Source organism: Hibiscus syriacus, unplaced genomic scaffold (genome assembly GCF_006381635.1).
Source record: "Hibiscus syriacus cultivar Baekdansim isolate YM2019G1 unplaced genomic scaffold, ASM638163v2 tig00117056_pilon, whole genome shotgun sequence".
Taxonomy (NCBI): Eukaryota; Viridiplantae; Streptophyta; class Magnoliopsida; order Malvales; family Malvaceae; genus Hibiscus; species Hibiscus syriacus.
Window position 1 is genome coordinate 3,295,416 of NW_024063539.1, and position 12,091 is coordinate 3,307,506.

Sequence of the window (12,091 nt, forward strand, 5' to 3'; positions counted from 1 at the left end):
CTGAAGCTTCAGTTTAAATAGTGAGAGATATGGTCCCAAAGAGACATAATTTACCAGAATTTAGAGGGATTTTTTATTTTTTATTTTCCCTATTACTGAAAAAAGGCGTTACGAGAAAGGGAAAAAACCCGGTTTCTCTCGATTTTCCATGTTCGAATTCATGGCAGGACTCGTGACACAAAGCCTGGGAAAAGAGAACAAAATAAAAAGGTGTCTTTCCCTCGGATTTCTTTTATGGGATAATGTAATTTTTGGACCCGGATTGTTAATTTTATCCATTTTGGTACATCAATATGTTAAATTTAACCCTTCTTTTATTTTCTCCTTTATTTCCTCTTTTTATTTGATTATTTATTTTTCATTGTCTACAGACATAATTAAAATACAAAAAAATTATATCGATTCAAATAATTTTACGAGAATAATATTACATGATATGCATAACATTTATCATTAAAAATAATCAACAGTTATCATAACTTAATTGGTACATACAATCATTTATAGAATACTAATAGTGATAACATTTACAAACCCGAAATCAATCTTATTGTGTGTATATATAAACAATAACTAACAATACAAATAAACGATAAACCAAGCATTACAATAACAAATCAGCTCTTTCTTCAAATTAAATATTATTTTTTTAAAATTAAGTTGCCTTAATTAATTGGCAATATTCCAATCCTTTTCAAGTATGTTCTTCAACTTTTCAATTTGATCCATGGGCAGGGTCATGGTCACGATCTTCCCATTGCCACCATCTCTTTCATTGCTAGGAAAAATCAGACACGTTCCTTCATCCCCAACTCCATTAATCATATAATTCACAAATACTGGTTTCAGCCCCTTGAGTTCTAATCATAAAAATCTGCACCTTCCAAGTTTACAAATGTCAAATTATCTCCGTAAACTATAAAATCCGATTTTTCTTCATCCCCTGATAGGAAACCTTCGATCAAACCGTTCTCGGACACCATGTTATCGGCAATCAGCTTTGCTAATTCGGCTATTTCGACTTTCGAAACACAAAAGTCAGCTTCGATTGTGCTCAAAGTCATACCATTAACCGGCTGTGCCGCCATTTCATAACCTCGAACGAGATTATTGTTCAACAAATCGTAATGGTCTTTGGACCCGAATTGATTCTAACTTTAGACATCGATTGCCATATTATAGCCGAAATGATTTCGAAATTTGATCTTGTCGACTATGTTTAAGTCATGAACAGAGCTTGTTGTAATGTAATGTTGAAGTTGTTTTCCAGTGATGTGAAAGAATGAGTTACCATTTTAGAGTCATTGGAGGTTAACCAACGATCACCAACCGGGTCAACTTTTTTCAATGAGAATGGTTTCCTAGAAATAGAAGCAGGGAATTCAGATTTCAGAACAGAATTATTCACCTCTGATGGAATTTGTTTCCGCCATATTTGTCCCATACATTGATGAAATCCGAGGCTGAAAATGCATCCCCTAATACATGAGCCCAGCTGAGTCCTACCGATATGCCCCCACATTGAACCATGTGAACTGATAAAGCAAGAGGTTATTTCAGAGGGGTCAATTTGCATAATTTCAAGATTTAGAGGGACCTAAAATGTATTTTACCTTTTCCAATTGTTATTTTAGAGTCTTTTCATTTAATGTATCGGTTTTTTATTAATATAAAGTGATTACAAGGTAATATATGTTCTAAAGATTCTTCACTATTTGCCAATGAAATTTTAAACACCCTTGTAGTCTCTGATGCTTGAACCTAGGATTTATAGGAATAACAATCATCCCTTTAACCACTAAATAACTTGATTTGTGTTATCTAATGTATCATTATTTATTAATTTCTAAATACTGATATATTTCTCTAAAGTTAGAAATATTTACTGCTAAAATATGTAATTTTCTTTTGTACTGATTCATGAATGAAATGGGGCTTACAGGGAAGGGATGAGTGCAAATTTATTACTACCAATAAATAGAAGGGGCAAATTTATTACCTTTTTTCCATGACAATTGACAAGGAATCTGCATTTATAGTTTTTACCCTAGCATCATTTAAGACATCCCTCTGGACAGATTTCCCAAAGCGACGGTTATAATTTACAAACTTCATTACCATTAATAATGGCTCATCCTTCTGAATTTTCGTTTTAAAGTTGGATTCATATAAAAAATTCCAAAATTATATATTTTTAAATTAATGTTTTAATTTTTTTGAATTAATTCAAGTGTTTAACATTAAAACGTTACTACTTTAGATATCTCTATCACAACAGTTGTTAAAATACTCTAATAAATTACATATGTCGCATTCTAGTAATTTTGAAAATTTTATTTAAAAAACTTAAAAATATTTTTAATTTTAAAAAAAACTATTTAAAAACTCATGACTTTAAAAATCTTAATTTCAACTTCCATTATCATTGCCGGCCATTTTAGATCGTCGGTCATCTAACTAACCAGACATCATCCTTACCATCGTCTTAATCCTCTAAATCTTTAAACTAAAATTTTTATATCCCAAATAATATATTGAAATCTCTAACTCAAATCCATTCAGTCGACCGTTGAAACACCTACCACAGTGGTGGTCGGCCATTTAGCCACCCATCGACCTTTCTCTGTTTGACGTAGGGCTAACCAAAGGCTGGCCAAAAACTTTTGCTATTTCTTATTTGGGATTTGCAGGGCTAAAAATGTGGGGATGAGATGGGGGCATTATTTTTTAAAATAATATTTTTAAAAACAACATTTTTAGAAGAAAAAAAATATAAAATAACACATGTCATTTAATAGTGTTTTTTTAATGGTCGTTACATCAAGACACCTAAATGGTAATGTTTAGATGTTAGATACATAGATTAACCAAAAATATTTAGACGCCAATATAAAAGAGTATAGTTTGATCAAATTTTTTATAAAACATTAAAGTTATTTATAGTTTTTAAATTTCAAATTAAAAATTAATTATACTTGAATACATTTAAAAGACTCACAATCATTGTCATTGAACGTTCATACCACTAATATACATGGTGCTTGAATATGAAATCTTAAGGAATAATAAAAATTCCTTAACCGTTGATATCGTTTGATTCGTGCTCAAATTCAATTTGTTAATAATAATAATGATAATAATAATATAAACGGAGTTGTATTAAATTAATATTAATAAAATACTTTTTACTACACATTTAAAATAATACGTTGATTTAATAAAAGGACTTTTAGAATCTAAAGTACTATTAGTCTAAATATGTATACATTGTTAAGGTCTGTAAAGTTAGGTTAAATCTAAATAAATTAATCAAATTAAAGTAATAATTTTAATTATAATTAGTTCGACTAGATACCCATCAAGTGACCTTAGTATAAAAGGGAAGATTATTCTTCTTAGAAATTTTGAATTCAAACAGTACATCTATATAATATATAAGTTGTCAATAAATTAAAAAATTATCAATAAATATTAAAAAAATATTTTAATCCAATCTTAAACGGATTTTAAAAGATGTATTAGATAAACTAGTGGCCAAAGGAAACAAACTAAAGTTTTAAAAAAATATAAATACCTAAAACTATAAAGGCCTGATAGTCCGTTACGTTGAGAACCGACCAAATTAATTTAACTTAATTTAGTTTTACTAATAATTTGATTATATTTATATTTAAATGTTAAAATTTTCATTAATGATAATTTAATTTGATTAACGACCGAAATGACTATCGGAACAACATTATTTTTCACCCAGCTATTAGATTTAACATTATATTATTAATATAAACAATAATTAATTCACAGCCAATTTTTATATTACTTACATGTATTTATTATTACACTATATGTTTATCATTATTATTATTATTATTATTTGATGGTGGATATATGGACCATGGATTTGGTCCAAAAATAAATAAGAGGACGGGACCGGGGGTTGAGGGGTGGGGTGGAGACTGGAGAGAGGGTGTACTCTTTAATTAGCATAAGCTCTTTGGACTGGGTCCCAAATTCTAACTAAACTAAATGAACCGTTACCTAGCAATAAACTAAAATTACACATATTTTATTATAAAATAAAATAAAATCAATGTTAGAAAAAAAAATCAATCAAATAAGACTTTTCATACTAACAACAGTTGATCTAGTATGATGAAGTACTAAATTTAAGCAAGGTCGATGGTTCAAATTCTTACATTGTGAATGTAACAAATTAGGTTGAGATGATCGTTCTTATCTTTGTAATACTCTATGAATTAATGTGCATATGTTGGCCTAATTAGGTATTGGTTATATTCAATAATATATATAGAGGTATTATTATAATTATCTATATACTAAGAAATAATTATATTATTTTTCGAATCGAGTCTAATTAGATATTTTTACCTGACCTAATCTAAATTTATGCTCTAAAAAACTCAATCTAACCTAAACTAACTTTTAAAAAAGTTCAACTTATTAGTATTATATTTGAACTTATTGAATTCAGTCTCGTACTCATCTCTAATGTATTGTTTTAATAATTAATTTTAGATGAAAGATAAATAATAAAATTGAGAAAGACACCTTTTATAAAAGAACAAATTGTCAGTGTCGTTGGCTTTTAATAAAACTATATACTTTCACGTCTCAGTTGGCAGGCCATTCAATAAATTGCCGCTCAAATCGATGAGTCAAAAATAACGAATTAAACCCTACACCTACAGTGTTCTAGATTATACACTAAAAAGCTAGGTGGAAATAATAAATCTCCCATACCCCTTATATATCATACCTAATTAGACCAACATATGCACGTTCACCACAAGGTTAACTGTTCATGAACTAATTCGCATGATTTATAATTTATATTTTAACGTCAAGGCAATAAGCTGTGAATAAACTAAAAAAATGTTAGTATTCAGAAGAGGTTATTTTATTATAATATTAGTTCAAATTCAGATTAAAAATTTCAGAATTTTATTTAAATAATTCTTTTATTTATATAATAATATTTTTGATGTTGTTCATAAAGCATGTTGATGCCTATGATTTTTAAATTATTGAATATTATACTTGATGCATACCATGAAAGAAATTTTAAAAAACTGGTGGAAAAAGCAACCTTAATGCATGAACCGCGAGTTCCTATGAGAAAAGTTAGTTACGAATTTAATTAAAGATGGCTAGATGTGTCCATGAATCGTAATTTAATAGAATGCAGAAACCAATACCTGGACGAAAGCCAGAGGCGAGAATCCCAAATCAGGGCCAAGAACTTGATCATAAGCAAGCATATGATCAAGGGAATGATCATTATCTCTCGCCGTTGCAAGCCATTCATCGACGGTCTGATCGCATCGAGCTTCGACGATTCGGACGCCGCCGTCGTTGCACTTGATGAACGGCCGGCCAGTTTCGGATCTCCGAATCCTCCCGGCGACGGTGGAGTAATGTTCCAGACACTCAAACATCGGGCCTTTCAAATCAGAACGGACAAACCTCGAGCCGCTTCGGATGGAAGAAATAACACCTTTGATATAATGGAGTTTCATTGCTAAATCCATGTTGGTCAGCTCGAAATCCTTGTTCCCGCTGGTTACTTTGGCGGGAACCACCGATGAGAACCGATGGCCCGAAACGGGACTCTCCAAAGAGGCCGACACCATCGTGATTGAAAAACAGAGAGGATATTAACCAAAAAGAGGAAGCGATGAATCAGGGTTAAGAGGTTTTTGGATTTGAACTTGTATTTATATTTAGGAAAAACAGAGGAAGGATGAGTAGGGACGGAATAAAGGCAGAATCAAAGTGGATGGTTTTAATAAGGATGTGGGCGAGGGAAGGTGGAGAAGTTATTAGCACAAATTAATGAAATGTGATGGCATGATACAAACAAGCATATAACTTCATGTTTTGCAATTTTCGAGTTTTTTTTAAAAAGAAAAAATCATTTAAAATGTTTTGATTTACATATGTCAATAGTTATATCAACTTAAAATTAAATTATGTTAATTTTTTATTAAACATATTCTTCTCACAATTAAGATTAATCAAAGATTATGTTGTTCATTGGTGGAAACCTATCCGGCTGTGCCGCAGTGGTCCTGATCTTTCTCATCTATTTTTCGCGGATGACTTGGTACTGTTTGCTGAGGCGTCTATTGAGCAATGTTCTGTAATAAGGAGCATTCTGGATCTTTTCTGCAGGTTCTCCGGTCAAAATAAATATGCAAAAAACAACTATATTTATTCTAAGAATGTGGATTCGGGTTTGAAGAATTCAATTAGCTCCTTATTTGGATTCCAGGAAGTTCAAAACTTGGGAAAGTATCCCGGAGTACCTCTGCTTCACTCGGGTTACGAGATCTTCGTTTAGCCACATAATTCGAGAGTCCGAGACAAACTCACAGGATGGAAGGCGAAATCTTTATCTTCGGCCGAGAGGATTACTTTGGCTAAAGCATCACTATTGACTATTCTTTTCTATTCAATGCAATCTATGAAGCTTCCGAAAGGGATTTGCGATGATATAGAACGAATAATCCGGGGTTTTATCTGGGGTCGGACTGAGGCTATAAATGGCATATCTCTTGTTAATTGGGAGAATGTTTGTAAACCGAAAAGCAATGGTGGTCTTGGCATGAAGAAGCTAATCGATCAAATGATGCTTTCTTATGAAACTAGCTTTTAAATTGGCAACAAACTCCGACCAACTGTGGATTAAAGTAATGCGATCCAAGTATAGGTGGAGGAATGAGTTACCCGAATCAATTGACAGTAAGAGAAGCTCGCATGTTGGAAAGGAATCTCTCACGTGTGGAGCGAGGTGCGACAGAGTTGGTTTGGAATATTGGTAACGGGTGTAGGGTGGACTTTTGGGGTGATCCTTGGCTCAGTGATGTGGGGCCTTTAAATACGGTTGTAGATAATCAAGTGGAGAGAATCGCACTACCAAGGAGGACGATGGCTCCATGGTTGATACTAATGGCCAATGGCGATGGGAGTTGATTTTTAATTTAGCACCGAGCAGTATTCAACAGCGGCTTGCAGCAACAATGCCACCACGACAAGGCAATAGGAACGATGTGTTAGGCTGGAAATGGACTGTTGATCGCTGCTTTTCGGTTAAATCAGCGTATGACATGAGACAGGTAACTCCGGATGCTAGTCCTCATAAAGTTTGGAAAGTGATTTCGAAATATAGAGGGTTATAACGGATTAAGTCTTTTTGTGGTTAGTAGACAATGAACGTTTATTAACCAATACGGAACGAGTCAGACGACACTTAACATCAAGCAATTGCTGTGGAGTTTGCGGCCAAGCAGGGGGAAACAATAGACCATTATTTCGAACATGCCATACGGCCTTGGCTGTTTGGATAACGTTAATTAAAGCTGAAAAATTAGATGGTTTTGACCAGGGATATACGAGATTGGTTGCAGATTAATATTGCTAATTCGGGAATCTATGCACGGGATGACTGGGATTGGGACTTACTCTTTAGTTCGTACTTTGGTGATTTGGAAGAACCGTAATAGGAGAATTTTTATTCGGATTACATCGAACAGGAGTCGATATTAGCACAAGGTAGGCGTCTTTGTTTTGAGGCTAGGCAAGCAATTGAAACAAATTTGCAAATTAATTCGTGTTCGTATCAAAGGATTAATGTGCCTAATCATTGGATTCCGCCCCTACTAATTGGTGCAGGTTAATACTGATGGATCCCGTAAAATAGGAAATGGATTTGTTACGTGTGGGGGCGTTATTCGATCTTCGAACAGTGGATGGATTCTTGGTTTCTCTAAAGTAATAGGTAATGCTCTATCGTTGAAGCGGAGTTATGGGGAATACATGAAGGTCTCTCGCATGCATGGAATCTTGGCGAAAGACAAATTATGGTTGAAGCGGACAGCTTGGAGGTCATTCGGATGCTAAAAGGAAATGCTAATAAAGGATCAGTTTTTACTTTGCTCGACCGGGTCAATGAGTTATTAAAGCAGAAATGGACAATTACTTTGAGGCATATAAATCGGGATGCAAATAAGGTGGCCGATAAACTAGTCAATTTAGCCATAGCAATAGGCTCGGATCATACGGTTTTCTACTCCACCATTGGAAGTGCTTAGCTTGTTACAACAGGATTCATGTGCTTGTAATTTGCAAGAAGAACATTGAGTGTTAGCTCCTCTTTACTTCATCAAAAAAAAAAAGATTATACGTCATTACTTCTCACATTAAACTATATATATAATTATATATATATATATATATATTCATCTAAATTCACCTTCAACTCCTGGTTTCCCTAACTCGGCATCTTAACAACTTTTAACTTATTAAATTATAGATGTAGCTCTTGTTTCATTTTCTTAATTTTGGCTATTCAACTTTGAATTGTTATAATTTGGCCACCAAGAGGCAAGAGGTTAACTCTTGTTACAATGATGTAGCGACATTAATAAAAAGGGTTAATTTTTATTTAATATTTAATTTTAGATGAAATATCAATTTAGTGCTTTTTATAATATTTTAACTATTGTTCTATAATTGTTAAAAAATATAATTATATATATCTAGTACTTTGGGATCGATTTGGGTAAAGGCTTTGGTCAGTGATGTTTCGGCTTGAGTTTGTGTCTCATGTGGCAGCCGGAATTCTTTGGTTCAACAATGGTGATGAGTAGGGGTGTAAATAAATCGGTTTTAATGGATAAGGTTATATGTGTTTGTTTATTTATTTTGAAGGTGTTCATGTTCGGTTTTTGTTTGATTAAATTTTAATATCATGTTTATTTGTTTATTTTATAAGGTGTTCGTGTTTTTATTTAGATTTTGCAAGTTAGCGAATATGTCCATTTAGCGTTCGCATACATGTTCATTTATATGTTCAGAAAAATGATAAAATTACACCATTCTTAATCTCCATAGACTTAACAGTTTGAACTCCAAGTTACAATGTGTTTGATTTAGTTCTTACATTCACCGATATTTAAAATGTAAAAAGAATGAGAATAGAATAAATGAACTTATAAACAAGCCAATAAATGAGTTTTTCACATGATTTGTTCATGAACATAAACAAATGAACGCACATATGTTCATTTCATTCATTTATTAAATGAACATAAAAAAATTATCCACACTCGTTGTTTAACTTAATAAACAAATGGTTTACGAATAGTTTATCGGACGTTCTATTTATCAACATCCCTGTGATGAGTGGTGGCGGAAAACAATGAGAGTTGATGAATGATTATGTACTTTTTCCTTCATTAGGTTTTATGGAATGTGTAAATATGATATACAATCAATGAGAATACAACAACAAGAGTTGCCCTCTCTATTATTTACGTGCTCTATTTTTCTATTTATTTATTATGTTTCTATTAATTTTATTCTATAACTATAATGTACAATGATAAAAAAAAAGTCATTGGGTCCCATCAAATTTTTATTTGAACATGATTTTCAAATTGATTTTGACTCGATCTGACTTGTGAATAAAATTTATATGAAACATACAATTTAACAATTCATTGAGAACATCTAAAACTCCTTAAATAATGATAAATTATAAATATAAAAACTTAAATAATAAAAAATATAAAATCAATATGAATATGAATAGATCTGTCAAAAAAATTAATTTATTCAAAATAAATAAAATGATTTAATCCATATATTATATGAAAGAAGTAAATATGGAAAATTGAAGATAATATTAACTATATCTTCTTTAATACATGGCATGCATCTACCAATGATTAAATTCTATTTTTTTAAATATATAAGCATTCAAAAAAAATCTTATTATTTAAAACTTAACTTATTAAAAAAATAAAAATAGAATGAAACTTATAACTTTTTCCAATTTTATAAAAAATTAAAAAATATATAAAAATATAAAACAACATAATAAATTATTTTTAATTTTATATATTTTAAAAATAAAAGGGTTGAAAATAAAATACTAATAAAGAATATGAATTATGTGGTGAATTTTATTTCTTAAAATTCATCAAAATAAACATATCAGATACTGTATTGTCGTAAATATTACTCTAAGGGCACTTATTAATGAAATTCACAAATTAAAATAATTTACAGAATTGTGGATTAATAAATATGGTCGTTGGAGGTTGATACTAATTACATTACTTGCGTAGCGTGAACGATAATCATTAAAAGTCCACGTTTTAATATGTCAATAACAAATAACTATTTTGTGGTTGGAACTTATTATACATTATTTTCATATATATATATACACACAATAGTTTATATTAATCAGTATTTGAACAAATAGTTCGTTAAAGATTTATTATGTATTGAAACATTATTCTCTCTATATTATAAATAATAGTATCTTTTCTAAAAGAAGTACTTAATTATCGAAAATCTTTTATGTTGAATAAATATAGATAAATATTATGTAATGTGAATAAAATGTGAAATATGATAATTAAATTAATTAAATATAAATTTTATTTATTTATCAAATGAGAATATAAATAATAAAATCACACTCTTACATTTTAAAGATCTCAATCTCTTTATGTTGTCATCAAATAACCATAAAATTATCTATAGAGAATTCATTAAGTGGACGTAGTAGTTAAAGGGAATATTGTTCTTTCTAGAGATATTGGGTTCAAGTAATTATATCTGGAGTGTGTGTGTTAATAACTAAAAGAGATTCTAAAGGAGTTTGTGTGAGTGAATATATGTGGTTGTCGCTAATAAAGTGACAGGTGTGACTATGAAGACATTTTAACGTTATTAAATTGTAAAGTCCTATATAAATCCCAATTGGTCTTAAGTATGCCCTGGCCCTGACCCTGGATTGGAGAGCCACCCCTAACCTAAACTTTTATGTACCAAAAAAAATTATAAATAGTTAGTTAGAATTAAGGATGGATCGAGGAAGAACAGAAGAGGATAGTCGTTTTTTTGAATAATTTAATTTATCATATATTTAAATATTAATTTTTTATATTTATAATTAATAATTTATTTTCATCTTTTAAATTTTTAAAGCATTATTTTCTAAATTTTTAAAATTCATCCTTAATATAAAATATTTGAAACATTTGTGGGAACGTTTTATACGAGGTAATTAAATTTATTTAACAAAATCATGCGCATGGCTTTCCTTCCACGAAAGCCATGCCCCCAACCGTTATCCGAAAGCGGTTGCATTTAACTCTCTGGCCAGCTCTTGCTTAACCCAACAAAGCAATATTTTATTATTTAAAACATAGTATTTTTATTAAAAATTTGATGAATCTTAGACAATACAAATATTGTATCAAAAAAGTATTTATAGTAATAAATTATTTTTATAGAATGGATTTTTTTAATTATTATAATATAGAAGATAAGGGCGTCGATATTTTTAATTAACTGCATATTTTAAAGAACATGCGATTGACCCCTCTTTGAAGTTTATATTTTGTATGCATAAATTTGTATATTATCAGTTGGTTTAATATAAATCTTACCTTTTTTATAAAGTTTGTGAAAATTTCATTAGCTTACAAAAATATATATTTAAATTTCATAAAGTTTGTAAACAATGAAGTTAAAAAAACCACTTTATATGCCAACGAGTGTTGATACAAGTGGTTAGGAATCATGAATTTGAGCTTGTAAGGTCCAGTTCAAATTCTATCACTGTTACTTTTGGTGGATAATCTGTAAATTTTTATATAAATCTCGATTGGGTAGGTAGTCCTGACTTTGGATTTGAGGAGCCAGCCCTAAACTTTTTTGTAAAAAAAAATCAATTTATATTAATTTAATAAATTTTTTATTTTCTAATATGATCAACGCATGTGATATTCCCACTTGAATAATATAATATAGGATAAAGATGGAATTAAAAAAAATGTCCTTATCAAAACGAGACTCTCGTGTATGAATATCAGAAGTGTTTTGGTTCTTTTTTCTTTTTTAAAATGAGACAATTCTGTTTAAGTTTAGGGTAAACTAATTTTAATATATCAACTATCACATTTATTCTATTTTGGGCACTCAACTATTATTTTTTTAAATTATATTTAACGTTACGTTTTCATTTTGGTCACTATCGTTAAATATTAAAAGA

At 30.4% G+C, this 12,091-nt stretch overlaps 1 pseudogene; it reads right to left on the reverse strand.

Moving 5' to 3' along the window:
• Nucleotides 1–503: 503 nt before the first annotated feature.
• Nucleotides 504–5,773, reverse strand: LOC120198072 (annotated as a pseudogene).
• Between the last annotated feature and the right edge of the window lie 6,318 nt (nt 5,774–12,091).